The following is a 27,374-nucleotide window of genomic DNA, read 5'->3' as shown; positions in this document are numbered from 1 at the left end:
GACAAAGTATTTAAAATTTTCATTCTAAGTAAGCTGACCAAACAGCTGAGTCTGCCTAGGGAGTCCTGGATTATGCTACTTGTCCCAGTAAAAGTATTAATAGCTTCCCCTTTCAGAATCAAAAGTGTCCTGGTTTAGATGATAAATTGTATGGCTACCCTAATTTTAAATGATGCACTTTAGTCTTTTTTGTTTACTCTGTGAGTTGTCAGTGGCCAAAAATGATGTTTCCAGCTTAAGAGTAGTTGCCCACATGTGCATCCTCTTTATGAAATAGTTGTATTTTTTCCCTTGCATAGAAAGCAATCATTGCAAAACATTTAGAAGGAAATGAAAGGCATAAATAAGAGTTAGAAGCCTATGAATAAGTGTTAATATTTTGATATATATGTAATGCCACACATTATTAATAATATATTTATATACCTTTAGATCCCCAATCTCCAAACCAAGCCACTTTATATATATTAAATATCTAGAACTATATGATAACATAGCCAATATAGATCAATATACTCACTTTTTAAATAATCACTTTTAAAGACTATAATATTCTAGTGATTCGTTCTTAAACTATAATATTTTTAACTAATCCCCAGTTTTGGCATTTAGGTTTTTCAAATATTTCTATATATTATTGACAGTGCTGCAATAAATGTTGTGTGTAGCTAAATCTTTTTGCACATCTACGATTATTTATTTTTCTTTTTTCTTTTTGAGATGGAGGCTTGTTCTGTTGCCCAGGCTCGCTGCAACCTCCGCCTCCTGAATTCAAGCTGTTCCACTGCCTCAGCCTCCCAAGTAGCTGGGACTACAAGTGCCCGCCACCATGTCTGGCTATTTTTTTTTTAATTTAATTTTTTGTGATTTTAGTAGAGACAGAGTTTCACCATGTTGGCCAGGCTAGTTTCGAACTTCTGACCTCAAGTGATCCACTTGCCTCAGCCTCCCAAAGTGCTGGGATTACAGGTTTGAGCCACCGCGCCCAGCCTATGATTATTTCTTTAGGATGGTTTTCTGTAAATGAAATTGCCAGGTCAAAGTGAATGCACATTTACAGTTTTGAAATTGCCAAACCTTGCCAGGGTGTGTGAGGATTCCCATTTCCTCATGGCCTCATAGGTGCTATACGGATGATTCTTTTTCGTCTTTCAGTCTGAGGAGAGAATTTCGCCTGCAGCTTATTTCAGTTGTATCTCTGCTTATTGATGATTTGTATTTCATTTTTTTGTAAATTGCCTACCTTTCTTGTAGAGTGTTCACCTTTCTCTTAATGAATTGTGAAAGCTCTTTATATTTTAAATAAAATACCCCTATACATTATAAATTGCGAGATTTTTTCCTGACTTGCTATTTGTCTTTTAACTTTATTTATGGTAGATTTATGTGTATACAGATATGGTAGATTGATGTGGGTTCAGAAGTCTTTACTTTTTATACAGTTATAGCTATCAGTCTCTTCCTTTACAGAGTTTTGTACTTTTTAAAAGGACCAGGTTTCCAACAAAATTAACCTGTGAAACTTTTACAGTCTTATCTGATGCTGTAAACCCCTTGATCTCCTTGTTTCCAGCTTTATAGTATGGGCATTGTAGATAGGTGAGATAATTTTTGTTTCCGTTTCCGTGGTTCATTATATCCTTCAGAAGGGGTTTAGCCACTTTGGAAATTAATTCACAGAGAAGTTACTGCAAGTAAGAACTAGTGATGAGCATTCTTTTCCTCAACCACAAAATAGAACCACACATGCCTCTATTTGTATAATAGAAGGCCATAATGGGAGTCAAAAGGGACTAGTTTGTTGAGAATCTTGCTGAATATATCATATTGTCCCATTGATGTGCTTTATAATTGCACTGATGTGTTTTCCAGAAAACTGTGGCACCAACCCAAGATTCTAATACTTAGTCAAGAAAATGCTACAGCCTGTTGTAGCTCCCCCAGAGCAAGCAGCTCTCCTTGGAATGGCGTCCCCAGGCTTCACGGCAGAGTTCTTACACCATGGTCAGGAGGGCGTGCCCCACAAGTACACATCCTGCTCTAGCTAGGACCATTGTGCCTGAGTTTGCATCTGTGCTGCATCCTTTGCTGATGTGCTGGCTTGAACCACATGTGAATCTCAAAAACCCCTTCTTTGTCTTTGAAGGCAGACTTGAACATCCCGCTTTGCCCTTGGCCCTTTACTGTGCCTGTTTGACCTTCTCAATGCTTACACCAGGGGTAGGGAGAGAAGAGAATCCCTCCTTCCTCTCCACCTTATAGTCTACTATAAGGTGGACTACCTTATAAGAGTCCACTTAGTTGTCCTCAGCCTCACCCCTACTTCCATCAGAGTCCCTTTTCTTGTGGACTGAGGGAGGGGAGGTCTTGAGCACCATTATAGCACCACTGTGATGCTGAGACAGGGCTTCACATTGGCCCTCAGCTTTCAGAGCCTTTCCCCCTGCACTCACAGTGGGGACCCTGGGATCTACCCCAGGTGCAATCTCAGGGTGCCAAACCCCATTATCTGATATCTCAAGAGAACTCCATCATGGTGGGGTGTCTTGGGGATGAAGACCAAGGAGCAAATGTTTGGTTTTGATAAGAAATTATAAAAGAGCAATAAATGTGCTAATTGTAGAATAACCTGCTCCAACAGCAGGGAACCAGAAGTCTGGGGTCCAGACCAGGGGCTTGAGAATAGTTTTTATTATGAAATGACCCTGTTAGGGGTTTGATTGGCCTCCTCCCAAGATGCTGTACTTTTATATGAAGTGCATCAGGGGTCCCTTCTGTTTGGGGAAGATAAACTCATTTCCTCCTGCCTATTCAGTGCCATTTGGTCTCCCTCTCCCATCCTCCTGTTCAGTAGCCAAAGAACTAATTTGGCTACAGTACAACCCTCTTCAGAGTGTTGGGGAGGAAAAGAAATCAAATATGAACAAAGCCCACACCCTCTGTAGTGGGCAAAGCTTGTTTGTAAATAATTTTAGTCTTATTGCTCATTCAGTAATTCTGTATCCCTCCCAATAGGTATTGGCAGCGTGTCAGATGGCCACCAGTTACGAAGAGCTTCCCCGTTTCTGAAACCCCTCAGCTTCTCAAGGGTCTGCGAACTGGAGAAACCAGTTATGCTAAAGGAGTCATAGACCCATTCTTTTCTCTTTTTGAGGGCTGGGGTGGGGAATGGTAGAGCGGAACAACATCTTCTATTCATCTACTCCTTCAAGAAGCATTTACGGAGCTCTCCTCTGTGGCAGGCCCTACCCGAGAGGTGGAAAAGAGAAATCTGGACACATGGTATGTCTCGGTTTTCCAAAGGCATTTCACGAAATCAGTAATAAACTCTGTTGGGCTGAATGGTGGCCCCTGAAGATATCAGGTCCTAATACTTGAAACCTATGAATGTTACCTTATATGGTAAAGGCTTTGTAGAGGTGATTAAGTTAAGGACCTTGAGTTGGAGAGATTATCCTGGATTAGCCAGTTAGGCCCTAAATGCCATTAAATGTATCCTTATATAAGAAGGAGGCAGAGAAATAATGACATGCGCAGAGGAGAAAGCGATGTAAAGATGGAGCAGGAAAGATTTAAAGATGCTTGCGATGGAGATTGGAGTGAGACAGCTACACACCGAGGAACACTGCAGCCAGGGGGAACTGGAAGAGGTGGAGAACAGATTCTCCCCACAGAGCTGCTGGAGGAGTGAGGTATTTTGGCCCGTTGATTTTGGCCCACTGAAACAGGTATGGGACTTCTGGCCTCCAGAACTATGAGAGAATAAATTTGTGTTTGTTGACTCCTCCAAACTTGAAGTAATTTGTTATACAATAGTCCCAGGACCATCCTTGCAGGTAAAATGGAGACATGGGTCTAGAAGACAGTGCAAGTAGGTGTCAGGGTATTTGACCAACTCTGTCTATTATTCAATCATGTGGGAAATACTTACTGAGTGACTGCGGTGCTCCAGGCATTAGAGCAATGGATAAGGCAGACAATATCCCCGCTGACATTGGGGTAGGGGGAAGGAGCAGGTAATAAACAGGTAAATGAAAAATGTGAACAAGATAACTTTAGTGATTGACAAGTGCCTTAAAGAAAACAAAACAGAGTAATGTGGAGTAGGGGACGGGGATCCTTTTAGCCTAGGTAGTAGGAAACCCTTTCTGGTGAGAAAGCCTTGGAGCTGAGTCCTGAAGATCGTGGAGGAGCTACCATCTGGAGAGAGAGCATTCCAAGTAGAGTGAGCGGCAGGTGCAGAGGCTCTGAGGTGGGAATAAGCGTCCTGTGTGTGAGAAGCAAACAGAAGGCCCAGACCCCTCTAAGTCAACAGGGAGGTCATTGCTCAGGGAGGGCTGCAGGATTCTGTCCTAGGCTCTGCCCTGTACAATTTTCATTTTTTATAATTAAATTGGAAGAAAACGCATCATAAATGTGCAGGCAATATAAAGCTGGTAGGATGTGTATTGGGTTACAGTCAGGGGTTGAGTTTCAAAACACCTTGACAGGCACGAACAAAATGATGAACTTCAACAGGGACAAATTGTGAAATCCTGACTTGGGTCTAAGAAAAAGTATTTGCCTAAGTCAAGAATGGGAACCCGACTTGAGTGCAGTACTGGTGTGAAGTCCCTGAAGCTGAGTGTCAGCACATAGCTTGATGTGACTGCCATAAAAAAGTCAAGCACTTTTACAACTTTTTAAAACTATGGAGTACAGCTCCAGGGAGGAGGTAGCCAGGAGTCTGTTTGTGGAGGACTGAGTGGGTATCACATTTTATGGGGTCATAGAAACAGCTCATTATTTGTTTATTCAATTAATGTTTAATGAGCACATATTATGTGCCTGGCACTGACTAGGCTTTGGGGTAAATAACAGTGAATAGGATAGAAACATTTGATGACTTCATAGAACTTACTAATTCTAGGGAGAAGATAGACATGGCAGACTTAATTATGCACCTATCTTTTTCACTGTATTAGATTTGTTCAGATTATAAAATTATAGTAATAAAATAGCAATATCAAATATTACTGAAATATATAACAATAGGAAAAAATATGCCCTGTCAACTCATCCTCCCTCCCCAGACATAGCCACTGTCAACCAGTTTGTGCATATTTTTGCAACTTTTAAAAATATACATGCAATGTATTTTTAAAGCATACAAGGGGAATCATACACTTCTGAATTTTGTTTTTTAGCTTCATATATCTGGGATATCCTCTCACATAAACACAAGGAAATCTACCTCATTCTTTTTAATGTCTGAATAACATTTCATGCTATGGATGTATTATAGTTTATTTGACTAGTATCTTGTTGATAGATATGTGTACTGTTTCCATTTTCACTATTATAAGGATTTGCAAACAATTGTGCTACATACCTTTTTATATAGCCTATGGTCATATTTCTAAAGGACGAATTCATAGAAGTGGGAATACTGGCTGGGCGTAGTGGCTCACGCTGGCTCACTGTGACATCTGTAATCCCAGCACTTTGGGAGGGCGAGATGGGCGGATCACCTGAGATCAGGAGTTTGAGACCAGCCTAGCCAACATGGCAAAACCCTGTCCCTACTAAAAATATAAAAATTAGCTGGGTATGGTTGCGTGTACCTGTAATCCCAGCTACTCAGGAGGCAGAGGCAGGAGAATTGCTTGGACCCATGAGGTGGAGGTTGCTGTGAGCCGAGATCAAGCCACTGCCACTGCACTCCAACCTGGGCCACAGAGCGAGACTCTGTCTTGCAAAAAAAGAAAAAAAAAAAAAAAAAAAGTGGAAATACTGTGTCAAAAGGTATGGAAAATTTAAATGATAGATACCATGTTTCTTACCAGTCAGGATGTACCTCAATGAGAGTGCAAATGAGACCACGTTTTCTTGCAGTCTCAACATTCCAGGCAGTGTAGACAGTGCAAAAGGTCCTGTGGTAGAGGGAACCTGGTGTATCAGCAGGACTGAAGATCCCGTGGGGGCAGAGAGCAGAGAGCCAGGTGGGGAATGAAGAGGGAGGCATGGGCCAGACCTTGTAGGGCCTTGTGATTCATCTTGAGGGTTTTGGTCCTTATCCCAAGAGAAAGGAGAAGCCAAAGGGAATTTCATGCAATCTGACATGATGAGATAGGCATTTTGAACAGGTGCCTCTGGCTGCCGTTATGGGGAATGGACTGGGAAGATGGAAAAGTAGATGTGAAGAGCACCTGGGGTAGCTGTTTTAGGAGTCCAGGTGAGAGATAATGGTAGCCTGGACTCGGGTGGAGGTGGCCATGGAGAGGAGTGGTTATATTTAACAGTTTTTTAGGCCATAGAACTGATGGAAGCTGATGCCTGAGTGGGCTTAGGTGGGGACTGAGGAAGAAGGCAGTGTCCTGGAAGAAAGATGGAATGGGAGTTATCATTGGAATGATGAGATGTCAAAGGAGCCAGTGATGATTGGCCAAAAACATGAAGATCCAGAGGAGACACCTGTTTTAGAGAGCAGCCTTTGCACCCTTGTCTCTCAGGCCCACAGCTCCATCAAAGGCAGGCTGACTATGGGATTCTGCCACCATGGCCACAGTCGATTGGAGTGGGAAAGTACCTGAGCCATGGCCATAACGTGGTCTGGGGTAAAAGCCTGCCCACGAAGGCGACAGTGCCAAATGCAGCTGAGGAGATGTCCTTCATGGAGTTGGAAGGAGAACCCAAGTGAGTGACAATGTTTGGAGGTGGGGAGTCAGAAGAAAGTCCACACAAGGAGAGGGCAGGAAATGGAAGTCATAAGTTAAAGTCACAAGGAAAGAAGGAGAGAAGAGAGAAGCAGGTGCAGGAGAAGGGGCTGAAGACCCACAGAGCGCTAGAGAGGGATGGATGACCTCTGTCCCCAGTATGACTGAGTGCTTAAGAGCCAGGCTTTCAAGCTGAGCGGATCTGAGTTTGATTTCCCACCTCTTGTGCTAACTAGCTCAGTGACCTTGAACAAGCCACCCAACTTCTCTAAGACTGTTCTGTTCATAGACATTAAAGTATTTATTTCTTGGAGTTGTTGTGAGCTTTAAAGAGATATGCATGAATACCAAAGAAGATATTTACAACACAAAACCACTAGAGAATTGGTCTCCAGACTTTTTGAAAAAAACAGGTCTTTTACAAATCAGTAAGAAAAAGGCAGGCAGCCCAGTAGATAAACAGGCAAAATACTTAAACAGACACTTAACAAAAGAGGATAGTAAACTGGTCAAAACAATGAAAAGATGATAGACATCATTAATAAAGAGAAACACAGTGAGATTCCTTATGCAACATTGTGGACGAATCCTTGAACACCACGTTGAGCAAAAGAAGCAAGATAGAGATGAATGCATGAAGTATGATTCAATGTATTTAAAGTTTAAAAGACTGGACATTAAAACTCCAATTAAATATTTCATACTCTCATCAGAGGGGCATATATGAAAAACTGGATGATACCAACTGTTGGTGAGGATACGGTACAACAGGATATCTATATGCTGCTGATGGAATGTAGGTTAGTATATCCATTTTGGAAAACACACTGACATTATGGAATAAAACTAAAAACATGCACAGTACACAACCCAGTAATTTTGTTCTTGGGTGTGTGTATATAAGAGGACCTTTTCACATATACCATGTATACATATACATATATTATATGTATGTGTATAGACATATACACACATACAAGCATGTTCATAATTTTATTGCTATGATGGCCTCAGAAACAATGCAAATATCCATCAACTGTAGAATAAGTAAATAGATTGTGATATATTCACATAATGGAGTACTATACAGCACTGAGAGGGAATGAACTATGCTATAGAGAAGAATATGAATGAATCTTATAAACACGATGTTGAATAAAAGAAATAATATGTATGATTTTACTTTAGAATTCAAAAATAAGCAAAACTGTATATAATATAGTTATATATTGATATTATATAGCACAGACTGTTGAGGAAACTATTTTAAAGAAGTAAGGAAACAATGATCACAAACATCAGAGTAGTGGTTACATCTAGGAAGGGAGGGGCCCTGGGGCCTGAAGGGAGTGCTCAGAGCGAGACGACTGTGCAGTGCTTGAGCATTTTCTGTTTCTTAACAGAGCAGGTAGTTACACAAGTGTTTGCTTTGTGATTGTTCATTATACTGTACATTTGTTTTGAACACTCTAAGAGTATTTTATTCCACAATTTAAACAGGTTTTAAAAAAAAAAAAAGATAGCTAACACTTGTAAAATGCTTGGCATGGTGCCTGGCCCATATTAAGAGCTCAACAGATGGCAATTTTATTTACTGGTATAACCCAGTTGTTAGAGCCGCATTGTATCCTAAGCAACCTTCCAGCTCCTGAACCAGCTCTCGTCTCCATGTGGTCTGGCTTTGAGGTTGAGATTCCAGATCCCTCTGTTTCTCAGGGTGGCCCCAAATAAACCCTATTACTTAAGGCAGTGCTTTTCAATGGATATGTGATGGTTTATTTTATTGCCTTAAATGCTTCCCAAGTGAGCTGCAATGGGTAAGACTTTTTTGGGGGAGCATTTCTGTTGTTATGCAGTTCTAGGAAGCTAGATTGCTAATTGAGAACCGCATGATGTGGAATAGAGTCAGAGTCTAGCCTGCTGTAGGTCAGAGTTCAGGGAGCAGAGGTGGAACCTGATGGCATTCTAGTGCCAAAGCAAAAGGACCTTCTGGGTTTCAAAGACAGAGGCTATTAGGGAAGTAAAGATCCACTCAAATAGCAGTGATGTGGATGGGGACCAGGGGAATCCCAGGATAAATGTGGATACCATTTCAAGCCTTCAAATGTGTAACCCCAAATTCTAGCATTCCACAGAAAGGGTGACAATCACTGATTTAAGGTAATCTGAAAATGTCTATTCCTTGCAAGCCTAATAAAGAAGTTGCCATTTCGTAGTTATCAGAAGGGTTGTTGTATTCAATAGCTAATGATAATACTAGCTAATAATTATTGGGTGATCGACAGAAGCCAGGCACTGTGCTAATATTTCATTCTCACCTCAACCCTAGGAGGTAGGTACTGTTATCTCCCTTTCAGTAGATACAGCTGATGCACAGGAGAGTTCACTAACTTGAAGGTCACATAGCTGGTAAATGCTAGAATGAGGAAGAAGGATCATTCTTAGTCTCTAGTTCTAGAAGCAAGGGTGTGGCCCAGGGTTTAGGAGTTAGATGGAAGGACTGTTTGCTAACACTAAGCAAAAACATCCCAACAGGCCAATCCAACACTGGAATGGGGAGTTTTAGAAAACAGCAAATTCTCTCTAAGCAGCATGACTATCAGATATGTTTTAGAAGAGATTTTTGCATTGGGTAGCAGGTTGGACTAAATACCTTTCAAGGTCCTTCAAAGAACCCAAGATCAAGAGTTTAGATCTTGGTAGAGCTTCAGATTGGGAGCTGGACTGTATGCATTTTTTTTTTTTTTTTTTAATTTGAACTTCCAAACGCCAATGCATTCCCTGATGCATAAACTATTTATATACACTTTTTATTTTGATGCTCACGAACTTCTCACAACTCTTGAGGCATAGTAAAATTGTTTTCCCTATGTGGTTTTTTTTTTTCAAGTCTTTTAGCTGACAGTAGTTGTGTAGCATCTTTCGGACCAGCAAGGAAATGCCTTTCTAATCTCTAGAAGAGAAATTGTTTGCATAAGGTGTTCTCCCACATTTATGTCTTTAATTTCAGACGGGAGGCACTGATCTACTGATCTTTTCTTTATTTTTTTTTTTTTTTTTTTGAGACAGTCTCGCTCTGTCGCCCAGGCTGGAGCGCAGTGGCCGGATCTCAGCTCACTGCAAGCTCCGCCTCTCCGGTTAACGTCATTCTCCTGCCTCAGCCTCCGGAGTAGCTGGGACTACAGGCGCCCGCCACCTCGCCCGGCTAGTTTTTTGTATTTTTAGTAGAGACGGGGTTTCACTATGTTAGCCAGGATGGTCTCGATCTCCTGACCTCGTGATCCGCCTGTCTCGGCCTCCCAAAGTGCTGGGATTACAGGCTTGAGCCACCGCGCCCGGCCTGATCTTTTCATAAGGACTTTCCTGCCACACCTCCCACAAATGGTGTGTGTCTTGTGAACTCTATAGGTGTGGCATTGATAATGGTGTTTGATAGTGTTTGGGCTGTTTAGAATCTGCCCTTTATACTGAAATGATATATCTAGCTTTGTTTCCAGGATTACAGAAACTTCTTTGGTCTATTTCCATGACTGCATTCAGTGGAGACACATTACTTTCTGCTTTTCAGAGCCTCTGAGACCACCTTCCAGGACAATGGAGGCATAAGGTGGCATTTCTAGTTGAAGTTGGCGCTAACTGAGCCTTTGCCATTACTTGGCAAAATTAATTTGGTTGTGGTTGATTATTTGACCCTGGGGTAGCACTTTTCCATGGGCAGAATATTAGAGCTGAGTTGCATATAGTTGTTTTTAAGGTCTTTGGATAATAATCATTTTAACCAAATGTGTAGAGGCTTTGGAATCGCCATATGTGTGACTTAAGTTATCATTTCACATACAAGTAGTTCATTAAATATATTAATTGAGTTTATTGAACATATGCTTTTAAAAATAGACTTTATATTTTAGAGCAGATTTAGGTTCACAGCAAAATTAAGCAGATAGTACAGAGATTTCTCATATACCCACCCACTTGCCTAGCCTCCCAGCTAACAATATCCCCCACCAGAGGTGGTACATTTGTTAGAGGTGATGAAGCAACACTGACACCTCATTATCCCCCAAAGTCCACCATTTATATTAGGGTTCACTCTTGGTGGTGTATATCCAGTGGGTTTGGACACATTTATAATGACATGTATCCACCATTATAGTATCATACAGAGTAGTTTACTGCCCTGCAAATAGTCTGTGTTCCACCTAGGCATTCCTCCCACCCTTCTAATCCCTGGCAACCTTTTGTTGTGTTTTGTTTTACCTTCTGGCGGTTTTTTCTTTTCCAAAATGTTGCAAAGTTGAAATTAACAGTATGTAGTCTTTTCCAATTGGCTTTTTCACTTAGCAATACACACTTAAGTCTCCTCCGTGTCTTTCTGTATCTTGACAGCTCATTTCTTTTTAGAGCTGAATAATATTCCATTGTCTGGATGTACAGCAATTTACTTATCTGTTCACCTACTGAAGGACATCTTGGTTGCTTCCAAGTTTTGGCAGTTATGATTAAAGCTGCTATAAACATCCACGTGCAGGTTTTTGTATGGACAGAAGTTTCAACTCTTTTGGGTAAACCAAGGAGCATGCTTGCTGGATCATATGGTAAGAATCTATTTATTTTTGTGACAGATAGCCAATCTGTCTTCCAAAGTGACAGTGCCATTTTGCATCTGTACAGCAATCATTGAGAGTTCCTGTTGCTCCACATCCTTGCCAGCATTTGCCATTGTTGGTGTTTCGGATTTTGACCATTCTAATAGGTGAGTAGGGGTATCTCATTGTTTTAATTTGCGTTTCCCTAATGTCATGTGCTATGGAGCATTTTTATATGCTTTTTTGCTAGCTATATATCTTTATATATTTTTTTTATTTCAATAGTTTTTGGGGTTCAATTGGTTTTTGGTTAAATGGATGAATTGTATAGTGGTGAAATCTGAGATTTTAGTGTACCTGTCACCCAAGTAGTGTACCCAGTATGTAGTTTTTCATTGCTCTCCCGCCTCCCCCTTACCTCCTTCTGAGTCTCCAGAGTTCATTACACCACTGTGTATACATTTGCATAGCCATAGCTTAGCCCCTAATTATAAGTGAGAACATATGGTATTTGGCTTTCCATTTCTGCGTTACTTCACTTAGAATAAATGGCCTCCAGCTCTATCCAAGTTGCTGCAAAAGACATTATTCTTTTTTATGGCTGAGTAGTGCTCCATGGGGTGCACCTGTAGATAGCCTTTCCTGAACACTTCAGCGGGGCTGCCTCTCCACAGGCAGCATGCCCTCCAGGTTCAGGCTTGCACGAGGGGTAGAGTCACAATCCATCTCAACATGGAACATCAGCCTTCCTGCAGATGAAAAGAGGTGTCCGTCTGATCTGAATAGCTGGGACACTGGGTCAGGAGTGTGACTAGGAGGTGGATCACTTTCAGAGGAGCTGAGGTGTCCCTCCCTTCCTTCTGAGAAGACCTCAGTGCATTTCACTGAGAGCTCCCTCAGCTGCCTCTGTTAGGGCTGGGACCTCTACCCACAACTGGGTATTGCATTTACCCACTTGCTTTAGCCACAGTTTTTTTTTTTTTTTTTTTTTTTTTTTTTTTTGAGACAGGGCCTCACTTTGTCACCCAGGCTGGAGTGCAGTGGTGCAGTCTCAGCTCACTGCAACCTCTGCCTCCCAAGTAGCTGGGATTACAGGTCTGCACCACCATGCCTGGCTAATTTTTGTACTTTTGGTAGAGACAGCGTTTCACCATGTTGCCTAGGTTGGTCTCGAACTTCTGAGCTCAAGCAATCTGCCTGCCTCAGCCTCCCAAAGTGCTGGGATTACAGGCGTGAGCCATTGTGCCCGGCCACCACAATCGGTTTTTACCTATGGACACCTCCCCTTCTGGCTGGAAGCTCAACCTGTTCAACCCAGTAAATAAAGTGCTAGGGAAAAAATTAAAAAGTGCATACCACTGGAGAACAAGATAAGCTTTGAGAGACCTCTGCCATTCTAACCCCACAGGAAACAGTGGGCACATTGCTGCTACAACCAGCAGCTGAGAAAGAAAGCCACCATACAAAGACTCTCTATCACCAAGGAACTCACACAGAGTCTTCACCCCTGAAAGCACCAGGAGCCGAATTAGGCGACAATAAGCTGTCTTTTTTTAATGAGGTGTCTATTCAGATCTTTTGCCAGTTTTTCACTTGGGTTGTTCATATTCTTACTGTTGAGTTTTTAAGAGTTCTCTGTGTATGTTAGGTCACAGTTCTTCATTAGATGCCTTTTGTAAATATTTTCTCCCAGTCTGTAGCTTGTCTTCTCATTCTCCCGAATATACACTGTTCTGACAGTGCTCTGTTAGATGTTGTATGGGCATAGAAATTATATTTAGCACAGAATTTGTCCCTTTCAAGTTGCTCTCATTCTTATTGGCAAATACCTATTTCCTGGGTGCAGAAAGATCCCCATTGCTGTTTCCTATTGGCTACTTGTGAAGCTCTTAAGTGGATCGTGGGAGTAGTAAACACTCCAGATAATTTGTTTATTTGGGAAACTTGCTTGGAGATAGCGTTTTATGTCAGAATTCTATGACAAACTGTGCTTTGGTGACTTATGTATTCAGACTCTGACTTATCTGGGAAGACAAAATGTCATTAGCATTCTAAGAAATATTAATGACCGCTATTTATATACCCCATCCACACCACTTTCACTGGCATCTGGCATTGATGATTGTGAAGTATTGATGACTTATCCAAATAAGATGGAATATGGCAATTTGGTAAAGAGCAAACATTTTTATTTTATTTATCTGGGGTTAATTTTTTTGTACTTTGAAATATTCAAAAATACTTAGCAGAAGGGATCATTTCTTTTTTTTTTTTTTTTTTTTTTTTTTTTTTTTTGAGATGGAGTCTCACTCTGTCGCCCAGACTGGAGTGCAGCAGTGTGATCTCGGCTCACTGCAAGCTCCGCCTCCCAGGTTCACGCCATTCTCCTCTCTCAGCCTCCCGAGTAGCTGAGACTACAGGTGCCCGCCACCACACCCAGCTGATTTTTTGTATTTTTTAGTAGAGATGGGATTTCACTGTGTTAGCCAGGATGGTCTTGATCTCCTGATGTTGTGATCCGCCCGCCTCAGCCTCCCCAAGTGCTGGGATTACAGGCGTGAGCCACCACTCCAGGCCACAGAAGGGATCATTTCTAAATAGCATAGAATCACAGGGAGTACACTTCATGTGACTTCACATTTAGAGTCAACATTTGCTTATAATGAATTACGTATCAGTAAATGGACGTGACATGCTTCAACTTCAATAATATTAAACAAAACTCTTTCAGTGTGCTTATTCATAGATGAAAAACAGGCCCTGAAAACCCAGTGTGACTTGTGTGTCAAATATCTTCAGTTTTGATGCACTATATCAGTGCTAATCAATAAAGGCCAGGAATGATTTTTGAGTATAACGTCTAGCCTTAAATCTTAAATGAAAGTGGAATTCAACCATTTAGCCCAGCAGTAGAAGAACAAACACTAGTGAGACAGCATAATTTGTTAAGACGAACATGGGCCGGATCCAATATCTAATATGTGTGTCCTCGACAGTGTGTACCATCTCAAAGAGGAAGAAACAGTCAAGGTACCCAAATGAGCCATTCCTCAGAGAGAGCCAAAGAGCTCTGAGAGAGAGCAGGTGTGGGCAAGAAAGAGGGGACATTTGTGTCTTTGACCATGAACATATGCTGTGTCACCCAACTGCAGGTCCATTTGTTTGGTGAGACTGATACAAATGTTCTTCCAAACTGGCCAAGCTGCAAGGTTTCCAAAAGCAAAACTTAAGGCTGGACGCAGTGGCTCCCACCTGTAATCCCAGCACTTTGAGAGGCTAAAGTGGGAGGGGTTTGACACCAGCCTGGGCATTGTAGCGACACCCTATCTCTACAAAAAATGCAAAAAACAAAACAAAAAAACCCAAAACAAGCGAGGCACAGTGGCTCACACCTGTAATGCCAGCACTTTGGGAGACTGAGGCAGGTGGATCACTTGAGGTCAGGAGTTTAAGACCAGCCTGACCAACATGGTGAAACCTGTCTCTACTGAAAATACAAAAATTAGCCAGGCATGGTGGTGTGCACCTGTAATCCCAGTTACTTGGGAGGCTGAGGCATGAGAGTCACTTGAACCTGGTGGTGGAGGTTGCAGTGAGCTGAGATCATACCACTACACTCCAGCCTGGACGATAGAGCAAGACTCTGTCTAAAAAACAACCCAAAAAACAAACAAAAACCAAAACGAAAGCAGAGTTTAAAAAGCAGGACTTGCAGAACATTAGGACTAGGAGATAGCTGTGGCCAGGGTTCTGTGTAATGCAAAGATTGTGTCTGTAGGACCTCTGCAGGCATGGGTTTTACTGCTAGCTGTGTCTTTACTAGTTGTATCACCTTGGGCAACTTATGTAACCCCCCACGCCTCAGTTTCTTCATTTGTAAAATGGGAATAACAATTTCAGCCATTCAGTACTGTTGCCTAGATGAGTGATAATTTGTGTCAAATACCTGGCACATACTAGGGACTTAATGAATCTTAAGTACAGTAATGTCACTTAACAATGGAGATATGTTCTGAGAAATGTGTCATTAGGTGATTCCATCATTGAGCAAACATCATAGAGTGTACCTACACGAACCTAGGTGCCTACTACCCACCTAGGATACAAATCTGTATAGCATATTACTGTACTGAATACTGTAGCAACTGTAACATAATGTGAAATATTTATGTATCTAAACATGTAAACATAGAAATGGTACAGTAAAAATATGGTATTATAATCTTATAGGACCACTGTTGTCTACGTGGCCTATCACTGATTGAAACGTTACGTGGTGCATAATTGTAATTTTAAAAAATCATTCAGATCTTATGTATGCATTTGATGACTCCACTCTAAGGAAAGCCTAGATGTACTTAAATATACTTCTGTTTATACTGCTTTCATTAGAAATGAAATGCCATGTCAACTATGATGCTTTCAGTTGCAAGTAGCAAAACTGCCAACACAAACTAGTTTAAAAAGTAAAGTGAATCTATTGGTTCATGTAACTGGAAAGTCTCATGAAAATGTCAGCTTCGGGAGAAGCTTGACCCAGCAGTTTCATGACATATGGAAATACCTGGGTTTTTTGTTTCTGCTCTGCTACTGTGGTATCAGCTTTATTCCAAGTCTAGCTTCCTTTGTTGTTGCAAGATGGTTGTCAGCAGAAGTCTGGGTCCATCTGTTAGGATTAAGTTTACTCTGTGTGCTGTAGTAGTGGCTATGACAAGATAGAAGTGTATTTCTCCTCCATATAAAAGAAATCCAGAGATAGGCAGTCCAGGGATGGTATGTGGCTCCAATATGTCATGGACCCAAACATTTAACTTGATGCTCCACGTCCTAAGGTATGGCTCCTTTTCTCAAGGTCACCTCAAGGTCCAAAATGACTGCTAGAGTTCCAGCCATTACATCTGCATTCTAGGCAGGAGGAAGGGGCAGAAGAAAGCTTTGCCTCTTCTCTTTTAAAGAGACTCATTGGAAGTACCACATAATCCTTTGCTTACAGCTTATTGGCTGGCACACAGGGTAGTCGCCAGGGAGACTAGGGAATAAAGTCTTTTGTTACCCCTCCCATCCTCAGTTCTTTTTGCACTGTGCTAAACAATTCTAGGACTTTTAACAGAATTCTTCATAAAAGTCTTGAATTTTATTGTATTGTATTTATTGATTTTTGAGATGGAGTCTTACTCTGTCACCCAGGCTGGAGTGCAATGGTGCTTTCTTGGCCCATTGCAACCTCCGCCTCTCAGGTTCAAGTGACTGTCCTGCTTCAGCCTCCTGAGTAGCTGGGACTACACGTGCGCACTACCACGCCCAGCTAATTTTTCTGTTTTTTTCATAAAGACAGGTTTCATCATTTTGGCCATGGCTGGTCTTGAACTCCTGACCTCAGTGATCTGCCTGTCTCGGCCTCCCAAAGTGCTGGAATTACCAGTGTGAGCTACCATGCCTGGCCAAAAATCTTGGGTTTTAGATCCCTTCTTTATTTTTTTGGATCTTTTCTGAATCTTCTCCAATCTTTCCTGATTCACAAGGGGCACAGTCATAAGCCAGCAAATCCCTAAACCTCTATATACTTTAGTTTCCTCATCTATAAAAAGATAAACATCATTGTAGCTACCCCTTTTCCTCCAGAGATTTAATGGGATGCATGTATGCTCGATGCAGTGAACATTTAATGAAGGTTAAGTTATAAATGTAATACTTCGTGATTCTCAGGTCCTGTCTCCTATTTGTGTTTTTAATCTATCATGCTTGTTTCTTTACCTGAAACCTCCAGATCTCTTCTTGCTCAACCCCAGCTTCTGCTTCTGTAATTTGTTTTTCTCCCTTTAGAAATGCTTCTTAATAAACGCCTCTGAGTCTATTTCTGACTTCCTCTCGAATTTGCCAAGGTAGTTTTTTTCAGTGTCTGAAAACATGACAGTAAGATAAAATTATTCAGGAGGGCAAAGAGCAGAAAAACAGCTATAAAGAGTGGGCAGAGGGGAAGGGGAGTGTTGGCCTCTCCCTGGGAGCTCCAGGCTCCATGTGCACACACAGGCTCATCCCTGCTTCTGTCAACTTCTTGTTCCCAGGCTGTTACTTAGAAAAGGAAGAAGAATGTTTCCTATTTGTTCATGTGAATTCACTTAAGAAACATATCATCAGTGATTAGGCCTCAGAGCTAATTTGTCTACATGCAGCTTAGAGTTAAGCTTGGGAATTTATTTTATTTGAAATTTAAAGGATGAGGTTCTCTTTGTCTTAAGGAGCTGAGAAACACAGCTCAGCTGCATCTAAGATGGTTTGTACTCACTCTCTTCCTCCCTTCTTGCTTCAGCAAGGATGGAAAGGCTGGGATGATTCAGTTTCTCATGCAAAGAGCTACTCACGGAATTCCTGCCCTTTGCATATACTGGACAAGACCAACATTTCCCAGGGCGCTACTTGCAGTTGTGTTCATAACTGGTGGGGGAGGGTTGGGGATGATGGGGGCGCAGATAATAGCTAACATCAATTGATGGTCACTAGAAGCATTTTGCATGTATAATAACAGTAACAGCCAACACATAAAACGGTGCCTACTATGTGCCAGGCATAGTTTAAATTATTTTGTATACCTCAACCAATTTTATTCTTTCATACTCTTCTGAAGTAGTAATTACCATTACCTACATTTTACAGAAAGGTTAGATGTGGGCTCAGAAAGGTTAAATCACTTGCTTCGGGTTATATTCAGCTAGTGTCAGAGCCTGGATTCAAACTGTGATCATGTAGCTCTGTGCTCTTAACTGGTACCTTCAACCATCTTCCTAGGAGGGGGTTTTAGTATTAATATTCTTATAAAAAGGAGACTGAGGCAGGGAGAGAGGAAGGCGTCCTGAATTCCAGTGTAAGCAGGAGACTCCAGAGCCTGGGTCTTCTTTGCCACCTCCTCCAGGGACATGTGGAGACATCTGCACATCCAGCACTTCACGCAGGAAGTACCCTGAGGACCACATGGGATGACATAACTCATCTGGAGTAACTAGTGGCATGGTTCAGGGTGCAGAGCTGTGCTTGAGGTGCTCCCTAAACCCCAGCAGTCCTGATATTGCTTCTGGGGCCTGGAGGGGAGAAAGGGAGGCTGGTGTATATATATATAAATGTAATATATATTTTATATATGATACCCATAGGATACTTAATGCACATCACTTTTATTGTGATTTTGCCTAATACATTGGACCCTCAAACTATCAGACAAAAAACACTTCCAAAGTCTTCACCCCATAACCACCATCCCAGCAGAATTTTCCAGAAAGGCAAATACAGTATTGTGCTATTTCTGCGTGGTAGACATTGCATACTTATAATTCTGACACAGCAGGACTTTAAGCCATCCAGTCTTCTGGGCTCCTCTTCCTGTGTACCCAGATTAACGAGCAGAGTCCCATTCCTCTTCTGTGAGAGCCGAGTCCTCCTCAATATGTCCTGAGACTGTCTCTGAGAACTCAGTCTCCTGGTCCAAGATTGCTAGCATCCTGGCAGTGACTGCCCTTTCCCTGCCATGTCACCCTGCTATACAGGGCCCCAGTTTCTCTATCCTTTCTGCCTTAGGCTGCATTTGGCTGAATGCCGAGGAACTGGAGCACAGCATCATAGGGGCAATCGCAGAAGGCCTAATGTCCTGCCCTTTAGCCAAACCACTCACCACGTCCCCTTAAGGCCTTTCCTTGCCATTACCTTCTTGGGCTTTGCTCTTCTCCAGGGACAGCTGTCTACTCAACTAATGGCTTCCTGCAATCCCCAAATTCGGGTTACTTCCCACCAGAGCACAATACAGCTTGTTCTTCATTTTTGTTACTTCCTAGGCTATACCCAGAGCTTGCGTTTCTCACCTACAAGTCCCATCAAGGCTCATGGTATTATGTATTCCCTATAAGAGAATGTATGTCCTATTATGTGAAAGTGGCCACAGTCATGGCTTTAAATAGCATTCCCCCACTGCTACAATATGTGTATTGAAGCTTACAGAATAGTTGATAGTCAGGAATTAAGTCTAAAAAAGTAAGGACCAAATAACAATATAACAAAAATGACCCCAAACAAGAGATGCCCAAATAGTATGATCAAGCAAAGAATGGTGGTACCAAAAATAAGGGCAAGGAAGAGGAGATGGCTGATAGCAGGAATGGCCCCATGGGGCTCTCACGAGAGGGGTGAAGGTGGATTGAGTATGAGGGATGGAGGATGTGATGAGCGGGGAGAGAGTAGGAGGGTATCACAGGGAGGAGAAACCACTTAAGCAAAGGCAGGGAGGTGGCCTGGCACATGACCCACTGGCTTGGAGGAGTGAGTAGGAGTAATCCAGGCTGGTGGGGAACAGCAGGATCTTCACCAGGCCAGAAGGAGAAGCAGAAACCAGACAATGGAGACCCTGCCAATTGTCTTCTGGTAGCAATTCTGAAGTGAACAAGTTGATTGCGGTTCTCTGAGTGTAAGACACTCAACAATGTAAACTGCTAGGATGCAGCTCTGTAATTAAGACTATTTGCTTACAACATGTGTTTGTTTATTACAGAGAGCTGTGATCACTTGAGGGTGTCGTGTCAACCTCGTCTCATGCACCAGCTGAATTCAGTGACACTAACATCCTGGATCCTGCAGATGAGAGTATTATGACTGTACTACCAGGGAGGTTGCCCAGGGCTGGACACTGCTCTGCTCTGGAGGTGCTTGGTTTGCAGTGTGGGCGGAGTCAACCTGAGAGAGAAAGCCACAGAAACGCCTTGAGCTGGAGCCCCAGGCTAGTGTTGCTATGCCAGTGGTTCTTTTTTTTTTTTTTTTGAGATGGAGTTTCACTCTTGTTGCCCAGGCTGGAGTGCAATGGCGTGATCTCAGCTCACCACGACCTCTGCCTCCCAGGTTCAAGCGATTCTCCTGCCTCAGCCTCCCGAGTAGCTGGGATTACAGGCATGTGCCACCACGCCTGGCTAATTTTGTATTTTTAGTAGAGACAAGGTTTTACCATGTTGGCCAGGCTGGTCTCAAACTCCTGACCTCAGGTGATCCTCCCGCCTCCACCTCCTAAAGTGCTGGGATTACAGGTGTGAGCTACTGTGCCCGGCCAATACCAGTAGTTCTCAAACTTCAGCCTGTGTCTGAGTCACCTGGAGGGCTATGAAAACACAGAGTGCTGGGCCCCATCCCCAGAGTTTGTGCCTTCAGTAGGTCTGTGGTGGGGCCTAAGGATTTGCGTTTGTAACAAGTCCCCAAGTAATGTGGGTGCTGCTGGTTGGGAGATCACACTTTCAGAATCACAGATTCACTCTACAGTCCCATTGTTAGCTTATAAAACTCTTCTTCTCTAGTTCTTTCTGTAAAGGTGTGTCCTGAGGAACCTCAGATCTGAGAGAAGAGTGAATGGAAGTCAAATGTGGAAACCACTTAAATGTCCATCAACTGATGAATGAATAAACAAATTGTGTTATATCCATACAATGGAATATTATTCACCCAGAAAAAGGAATGAAGTTTTAATACACTGACAACTAGATGAAAATTGAAAACATTATGCTATCCATTCTGCTTCAGGTTGGAAAAAAGAAATATCCTCACCTAAAGAAGCCATCAACAAAAGGCCACATATTGTATGATTATATCATATGACCAGAATACGCAAATTCACAGAGACAGAAAGCAGATTAGTGGTTGCCAGGAACTGAGGGAAGCAGAAGAATGGGGAGTGACTAGTCACTGGGTTTTTCCCATTGTGATTAAAAAAAAGTTCTGGAACCAGTTGGTGGTGATAGTTGCACAACATTGTGAATGTACTTAGTACCACTGAATTGTACACTTTAAAATGGTCAGTTTTAGCTGGGCACGGTGGCTCACGCCTGTAATCCCAGCACTTTGGGAGGCTGAGGCAGGTGAATCACCTGAGGTCAGGAGTTCAAGACCAGCCTGACCAACATGGTGAAACCCCGTCTCTACTAAAAATACAAAAATTAGCTGGGCGTGGTGGCACATGCCTGCAGTCCCAGCTACTCAGGAGCTGAGGCAGGAGAATCACTTGAATCTGGAAGGCGGAGATTGCAATGAGCTGAGATTGTGCCACTGTACTCCAGCCTGGGTGACAGAGTGAGACTCTGTCTCAAAAAAAAGAAAAAAAAAAAGAAAAGTTAGTTTTATGTAATGCCTATTTTATCACAATCAAACAATTTTTAGAAGAGTGAATGGAGTGTTGTTTTAACTCCCATTATGGGACCAATTGAAAGGTTTATAGGATAGAGGTTGGAAATGCAAAGGGCCTAAACCAGTGGTTTTCAGCCCTGATTGAGCCAGCCTATCCTTGGAGAGTTTTATATCCTATCCTTGACCAATTAAATCAAAATCTCTGCAGGTAAGGCCCAGGCATCAAAAAAATTTTCAATACATCCCCGGATGAGTTTAACATACCATCAGGATTTCAAACAGTGGCCTGAAACTTCAAGGACCAAATGAGTTAATGACCTTGGTACAAACTGACTTGACCCATATCATGAACAATGTGTCTTCATCTTCTCCCATACTTGCTTGGGAAGGGATGTAGAGCAGAATGAGGAGGCTTTCAGAATCAGATCTGCCCAGGATTTGAAAACTGGCTCCGTTACCAACTAGCTGTGTGTCCTTGGGCAAACCACATAACCCTTCTGGGTATGTTTTCTCCTAAGTGAAGAACACCATTTCAGAGGGTTTTTGGAAGGCACACATGAGGCAGCCAATTTCCCAGCTTTACCAGTGTCAGACCCTGTTTAGTCATCATTCCATTCTTTCCATCTCATTCTAGGCCGGAAAGGAGAAATAGTCTTATTTGCATGAAAGTCCTAGTACTGCTGTATCTCGTACTGTAAGTTCAGTTTTCTCCCTTCACCTGAGGGTAAGTTGAAGAATAACTTCATAAGCCAGGGAGAGAGACGTTTGGATCAGGAGTTAGTGATAACAGGTGAGCCTAATAATAACCCTTTTTGCACTCATGTTCAGATGTTTTTTATGCACCAAGCTTTATAATGATGTAGATATACTCTAAGACAAAAACAGATAAAACTCACCTACAATTTTGAATCATAAATAAAATAGTTTGGATTTTTCTGTGTTTCTGGTGAGTCCTTATTCTTCGGTAATATAAGGAATATATTTTTATTCAACTACAATTAAAGCGTAGATATAATTTTATTTTATTTTATTTTATTTTATTTTTTTTGAGACGGAGTCTCGCTCTGTCGCCCAGGCTGGAGTGCAGTGGCGCGATCTCGGCTCACTGCAAGCTCCGCCTCCCGGGTTCACGCCATTCTCCTGCCTCAGCCTCCCGAGTAGCTGGGACTACAGGCGCCCACAACCGCACCCGGCTAATTGTTTGTATTTTTAGTAGAGACGGGGTTTCACCGTGGTCTCGATCTCCTGAACTTGTGATCCACCCGCCTCGGCCTCCCAAAGTGCTGGGATTACAGGCGTGAGCCACCGCGCCCGGCGTGGCATAATTTTATACTCTGCATTTTCTTTTCACTCACTATCTTCAGCATTTGTCATGTTTCTATAGTTCATTATTGACATTTTAATGACTAAAGAGTATTTCATTTCATTCATTGAATAGCCTTACTACAATTTATTTTGATATTCCTCTATTAAGCCTTTTGACTTCTTCTAAGTTTTCAATATTAGAAATTGTACATAATAAAAATATTTCTGCATATAACTTTTAATTTCCTTTGACTTCTTTTCTTTTCTTTTCTTTTTTTTTTTTTTTTTGAGACAGAGTCTTGCCCTGTCGCCCAGGCTGGAGTGCAATGCCACGATCTTGTCTCACTGCGACCTCCGCCTCCTGGGTTCAAATGATTCTCTTGCCTCAGCCTCCCGAGTAGCTGGGATTACAGGCACCTGCCACCACGCCCAGCTAATTTTTGTATTTTTAGTAAAGATGGATTTCACCATGTTGGTCAGGCTGGTCTCGAATTCCTGACCTCGTGATCCTCCCACCTCAGCCTCCCAAAGTACTGGGATTACAGACATGAGCCCCTGCTCCCGGCCTTGACTTATTTTCTTAAAATAAATTTCCTTTAAGTTACTGGATCAAGGGGTGTGAACATTTTAAGGTTCTTGAATGCAGTATCAAATTGCTTTGGTAAAGGATTGTACCAATTTACACTGCTACCAGCAGGATGTGGGTGTACATTTTCAACAATTTGACAGTACCGAATTTCATCATTTAAAAAAAGTTTACAAATTGTACATAATTTAATTTAATATAAACTAATAAATTACTGTGTCCAACTTTTGAGCATGCATAAAATTTTTTCCCCATTTCTTTTTTGGTGGCATCCCTACTATTTTGTAAACTGCTTGAGGGCAATGAATAATTCAGGGAATCCCTCCTCCCAGTAATTCTTCAGTTTTGATAATAGCAGTGGGTTTGGGGTTGTTTTGTTTTCAAGATAAACTAAATTACCCTTTATTTCACTGATGTTGGCAGCCCCAGAGGACTCTGTTTGCAGGAAAAAAATGTATGAAGATTTCCATAGGTGGGAAGTCGACCTCTCCCACACAACGAGAAGAGCAGCTAAATCATTGCTCTTTTCTCCCAGTCTCTCCCTGCACTCCCGTCTCGTTTCCTGTCTGCTCCTGAAGAGCCAGCTCAGTATGAATTAAGGAAAAGCTATTTGTAGTGTGCATGGGAGCAAAAAGAACCCAAATAGGCTCTTCCTAAGCTATTGAGCTTAGCTTTCACTCTTTCCAACAGGAAAAGGTTCGTGCATGCCCAGATGATACTACTTGTACTTTGGTACCCATTGATTGGGACAGTTTGTGCCGATGAAAAGCTGCTGTGAATTCAGTAATGTTTTTTAAATATGTATTTTAATTTCAGTGTCTACGTAAAATTCAAAAACAGCAATAAAAAATATGCTTGAGACCAATTTATCCGGCCACACCTATTTGGTGCATATTTGCATTCTTAGATTCCTTAAGTGTCCTCTGCACAAAGGTTAGGAAATTGTGCCCTGACAATAAATCAGTATCTTATTAGAACTAAGAGGTTAACCAGTTAAGAGGACTACAGAAGTCATTGTTAACTCATACTTTGTAGTATTTAATACAGTAACCTGCCTCTGCTAGAAGTAAGGACTCCTCAACTTTTAAAGATAGCTAATTTTAGAAGTCTGCTTCCTACCTGTTCACCTTTTTCTCATTGGTGACAGCAACAAACAATTAATGGCATTTCTTAAATGTCTTGCTGTCTGAAATAAGATCTTTTTCCAATTAAAAAGTAACAAAGGCTGCACCTCTCCTCTGTTTCCTTCTTTGGCTGTAACATCTTGACATTGCTCTCTCTGTCTCCTGTTTTATCTAAGACTGAGCTTGCGTGAAAACAAAATAAGTCATATGCTTCTATTGGGGGGGGATTATTTGTGACTTTGGTTTTAAAGAAAATTTATGCTGGTGGTTTGCAGAAAGTTGACATATATCCAAGTGTTCCCTTATCAGAGGGCAGCAGGGTCCCCATGGGTTCATATCGTTGCCTGGACAAGGAGTCTTTGTACCCTGGTCATGCCTGGGTTGTCGCAGGGATAGGGTAACTCACTTATTCACACTCTTTCTCCTTTCCTGTTTCCTTCAAAGACACCCTGGTCCTAGTTGACTTTACCTTACTGTTCAAAATTCAGCACAGCATATGTCAAATTGTACATTCTTAAACTCAAGGAAACAGAAAGGTTATAACCTGGTGGTTTCCAAGCCTGGTTTTTGATCAGTCTCTTGGTGAACTTTTAGAAAATCTATATTCTTTTTGCCCCCACAGCCATTCTGATTCATTAGGACTGCGTGTGGCCATGGAACTTGCATTTGGAAAAGCTCTCCTTATGTTTCTGATGATCAATCCAGTTTCAGAACACCAAGCTAACCAGACTCCCAGGGTAAGACCTCCTTGAATATCATCTCTGGCAGGTGGTTGTACAACCTCCACTGTAAAACCTCCAGCCATGGGGCACTCACCACTTTTTATGAGTGGCCTGAGTTGAGACATTCTTCCTTGTGATGAGTGGAAAGGCATTTCCACCACAAGAATTTCTACCTGTTGATTTCAATTATGCCTGTTGGAGCAATACCAAAAACAAAGTTATTTTCCTTCCCCATAATAACCTTTCAAATATTTCAACCTCTCAAGCAGTTATTGTTTCCTTCTCAGGATCTCTCTTCCCTTTTCCAGACCCTTAGTCCAGGTCCTTCTCTGATTATGGTTGGAGTGAGAGTGTTGATTATGTGCCAGGTGCTTTAGACATGTCTTTTAGATAAACTCTTGAGGGAAATTTATGGTGCCACTATCTTCCCAGTGTTTGGGATGAGAAGACCAAGGGCCGAAGAAATGATATGACCTGCCCCAGCTCCCACAGCTAAGTAGCTAAATAGAAATTTGAACACTCCATCTGACTCCAAATTCTACATCCTCAACTAACATGTTATGCTTCAGATTTTTTCTTTCTTTGTTTTTAAATGCAAAATAATAAATGCTAAATATGCATTAAGTCAAGGTATATAAAAGTAAAACCCTCCCTTTTAAAATTCTACTCTAGAGGCTGCCACTGCCAAATTTGCGAAGGCCCTCTGAAGCCCACCACCACAAGCTGGAGGTTATAGTCACAGCAGAGGGGAGTCTTCGCCTCCTTTGTTCTGGACAGCATCTGCAGTGACTGCTGCCTCCAACTGCACTGTGGGCTTGCAGCAGTGAGTAGGTTTCTTTTGACCTTGAAGCACCTAGACCCTGAGTTTTTTGTTTGTTTTAAATAAACTTGTTCAGATATCACTCATTTTGTATCCTTGCACATGTGTTTCTTGGTCTTAAAAGGACTTTATATCTATCTCCATTATTTTTCTTGTTAGTTGTGACCCATTATTTCAACTTATGTATATCTTTCAGTTCTTTCAGTTTGATCACCAATTAAATTATCTAGCTCAATGTCATTCTCAGATCTTAATACATGTGATGCCTCTCTTTGTCCAAATACTTGATAAGAGCTTTGTTAAAGGTAGGACCAACGAGAGTCTTTGAGCACTTATAGGGGAATTAATCAATTAATACTCCTGGGCTACAGTTATTCAACCAAATATGAACACACCTGATTGTATTATCATTCAGTCTTGTCTATAATGGCATGAAAATTGGTCAAATGCCTTTCTGTTCACAGCATTTTCCTGATTAATCCACTACGCTTATTCAAAAAGGGAAGTATTCAATTTTATTCTTGGCAAACCTATGTGAGTTCCTACATACCATCGCCTTTTCTTCTTAGGGTTCAGAAAATATCTCTTTTATAGTCTGTGCAAGAACTTTGCTGTGGATTGATATCAAACTTACATTTTGGCTGAGCTTTGAGTGACTCAGAAAGGGGCTGGGTTCAGGCTGGGATGTGTGGAGCCTGGAGTGGTGGCAAGGCAAAGGCCAGCAGGGATAGTGAATAGAGGCCTCAGTGATGAGGTGGGTGGGTTGGTTAAGTGCACAGGTGATTGGGCTGGCTAATTAGGGTAGGGAATTGACTAGCTGTCAGTGAGGTGAACTGAAGAAGCCACCCTATGAAGGTGTCAAGGGGCAGGGAAAGAACAAGAATGGAATCAGGGTAGATGTCTCTTCAGAGAGCAGCCAGCTGGGCAGAGAAAGGCTGGAGGCTGAAGCTTGATTAATATACACTATGGTAGAAACCACGAAAGCCCAAGGATCCAGGAGGTGAAGCTGATGTAAGTCAAGGGTGAGAAACGGTCTTGGGGAACTGAGGCCTCATCGGGTCTTCTGATGAGACAGCTGTATTCCCTGTCTCAGCAAATGATGCCAACTACCCAGTTGTCCAAACCAGAAACCTGGTGTCCTCCTAGAGTCCTGCTGCTCCCTCAGTCTCCCCATAGCCACTTGAATTATCAAGCCCTATCATTCCTACCTCTAATATTTATACCTCAAATAGTTCTCAATGCCCATTTCTCTATCACCCTTGCCACTGTCATCTCTCTCCCTGCCACCCCAATTTTTTATTGTGGTAAAATATAAATAATATATAATTTACCATCTTAAGAATTTTTTGTTGTTGTTGTTTGTTTTTTTGTTTTTTAGACAGGGTCTCAC

At 41.9% G+C, this 27,374-nt stretch overlaps 1 long non-coding RNA gene across 1 annotated transcript in view; it reads left to right on the top strand.

Moving 5' to 3' along the window:
- Positions 1-27,265, top strand: part of LOC126949852 (uncharacterized) — a 38,973-nt gene extending 11,708 nt beyond the window's left edge. The window contains exons 2-4 of the long non-coding RNA XR_007723975.1: positions 3,016-3,282; positions 25,065-25,179; positions 25,837-27,265. This is a non-coding gene — a long non-coding RNA (uncharacterized LOC126949852). The remainder of the gene's footprint in view (positions 1-3,015; positions 3,283-25,064; positions 25,180-25,836) is intronic.
- The last annotated feature ends 109 nt before the right edge of the window (positions 27,266-27,374 follow it).

Source organism: Macaca thibetana, chromosome 3, assembly GCF_024542745.1.
Source record: "Macaca thibetana thibetana isolate TM-01 chromosome 3, ASM2454274v1, whole genome shotgun sequence".
NCBI classification, from domain to species: domain Eukaryota; kingdom Metazoa; phylum Chordata; class Mammalia; order Primates; family Cercopithecidae; genus Macaca; species Macaca thibetana.
Note: the sequence above shows the minus strand (reverse complement) of the source record. Positions and strands in the feature narration are given on the sequence as shown.